Genomic DNA, 2,500 nt, shown 5'->3' with positions numbered 1-2,500 from the left:
CAGGCTCTGCTCACACTTACTGGCCTGAGGCCAAACCACGACCAACAACATTGGACACTCTATGGAACAAAAAGCCTTCACTATATCATCCTGGAATATCCAAGGCCTGAGGTCATCTGCCTTTGGCCTAAAGATCAGAAACCCGGACTTCACCAAAGAAATCGGTAATACAGACATTGTCATCCTGCAAGAAACCTGGTATAGAGGAGACAGACCCACTGGTTGCCCTCTAGGTTACAGAGAGCTGGTAGTCCCATCCACCAAACTACCAGGTGTGAAACAGGGAAGGGACTCAGGGGGTATGCTAATTTGGTATAGAGCAGACCTAACTCACTCCATTAAATTAATCAAAACAGGAACATTCTACATTTGGCTAGAAATTCAAAAGGAAATGATCCTAACAGAGAAAAATGTCCTCCTGTGTGCTACCTATATCCCCCCACTAGAATCACCATATTTTAATGAAGACAGCTTCTCCATCCTGGAGGGGGAAATCAATCATTTCCAGGCCCAGGGACATGTACTAGTCTGTGGCGACCTAAATGCCAGAACCGGACAAGAACCTGACACCCTCAGCACACAGGGGGACAAACACCTGCCTGGAGGTGACAGCATTCCCTCCCACATATGCCCCCCTAGGCACAACTATGACAACATCACCAACAAAAACGGGTCATAACTCCTGCAGCTCTGTCGCACGCTGGGTATGTACATAGTCAACGGTAGGCTTCGAGGGGACTCCTATGGTAGGTACACCTATAGCTCATCTCTTGGCAGTAGTACTGTAGACTACTTTATCACTGACCTCAACCCAGAGTCTCTCAGAGCGTTCACAGTCAGCCCACTGACACCCCTATCAGACCACAGCAAAATCACAGTCTACTTAAACAGAGCAATACTCAATCATGAGGCATCAAAGCCAAAGGAACTGAGTAACATTAAGAAATGCTATAGATGGAAGGAATGCAGTTTGGAAACCTACCAAAAAACAATTAGGCAACAACAAATTCAATCCCTTTTAGACAATTTCCTGGGTAAAACGTTCCACTGTAATAGTGAAGGTGTAAACTTGGCAGTAGAAAATCTTAACAGTATATTTGACCTCTCAGCTTCCCTATCAAATCTCAAAATCTCAAATAGAAAACCGAAGAAAATTAACAATAATGACAAATGGTTTGATGAAGAATGCAAAAATCTAAGAAAGAAATTGAGAAACCTGTCCAACCAAAAACATAGAGACCCGGAAAACCTGAGTCTACGCCTTCACTATGGTGAATCACTAAAACAATACAGAAATACACTACGGAAAAAGAAGGAACAGCATGTCAGAAATCAGCTCAATGCAATTGAAGAATCCATAGACTCCACCACTTCTGGGAAAATTGGAAAACACTAAACAAACAACAACACAAAGAATTATCTATCCAAAATGGAGATGTATGGGTAAACCACTTCTCCAATCTTTTTGGCTCTATAACAAAGAATAAAGAGCAAAAACATATACATGATCAAATACGGATCTTAGAATCAACTATTTAAAGACTACCAGAACCCACTGGATTCTCCAATTACATTGAATGAGTTACAGGACAAAATAAAAACCCTCCAACCCAAAAAGGCCTGTGGTGTTGATGGTATCCTCAATGAAATTATAAAATATACAGACAACAAATTCCAATTGGCTATACTAAAACTCTTTAACATCATACTTAGCTCTGGCATCTTCCCCAATATTTGGAACCAAGGACTGATCACCCCAATCCACAAAAGTGGAGACAAATTTGACCCCAATAACTACCGTGGAATATGTGTCAACAGTAACCTTGGGAAAATCCTCTGCATTATCATTAACAGCAGACTTGTACATTTCCTCAATGAAAACAATGTACTGAGCAAATGTCAAATTGGCTTTTTACCAAATTACCGTACAACAGACCATGTATTCACCCTGCACACCCTAATTGACAACCAAACAAACCAAAACAAAGGCAAAGTCTTCTCATGCTTTGTTGATTTCAAAAAAGCCTTCGACTCAATTTGGCATGAGGGTCTGCTATACAAACTGATGGAAAGTGGTGTTGGGGGTAAAACATACGACATTATAAAATCCATGTACACAAACAACAAGTGTGCGGTTAAAATTGGCAAAAAACACACACATTTCTTCACACAGGGTCGTGGGGTTAGACAGGGATGCAGCTTAAGCCCCACCCTCTTCACCATATATATCAACGAATTGGCGCGGGCACTAGAAAAGTCTGCAGCACCCGGCCTCCCACTGCTAGAATCCGAAGTCAAATGTCTGCTGTTTGCTGATGATCTGGTGCTTCTGTCAACAACCAAGGAGGGCCTACAGCAGCACCTAGATCTTATGCACAGATTCTGTCAGACCTGGGCCCTGACAGTAAATCTCAGTAAGACCAAAATAATGGTGTTCCTAAACATCAGCGCCACAGGTAACTTCCACAAAGCTGTGAACGATCTGAGAGACAAGGCAAGA

The 2,500-nt window shown here is 42.2% G+C and overlaps 1 protein-coding gene across 10 annotated transcripts in view; it reads right to left on the bottom strand.

The window, feature by feature from the left end:
* Positions 1-2,500, bottom strand: part of LOC110528723 (striated muscle preferentially expressed protein kinase) — a 65,277-nt gene that overhangs the window by 34,259 nt on the left and 28,518 nt on the right. The window lies entirely within an intron of this gene.

Source organism: Oncorhynchus mykiss, chromosome 7, assembly GCF_013265735.2.
Source record: "Oncorhynchus mykiss isolate Arlee chromosome 7, USDA_OmykA_1.1, whole genome shotgun sequence".
NCBI classification, from domain to species: Eukaryota; Metazoa; Chordata; class Actinopteri; order Salmoniformes; family Salmonidae; genus Oncorhynchus; species Oncorhynchus mykiss.
The sequence above is the reverse complement of the archived record's forward strand: the minus strand, read 5'-3'. Positions and strand labels throughout refer to the sequence as shown.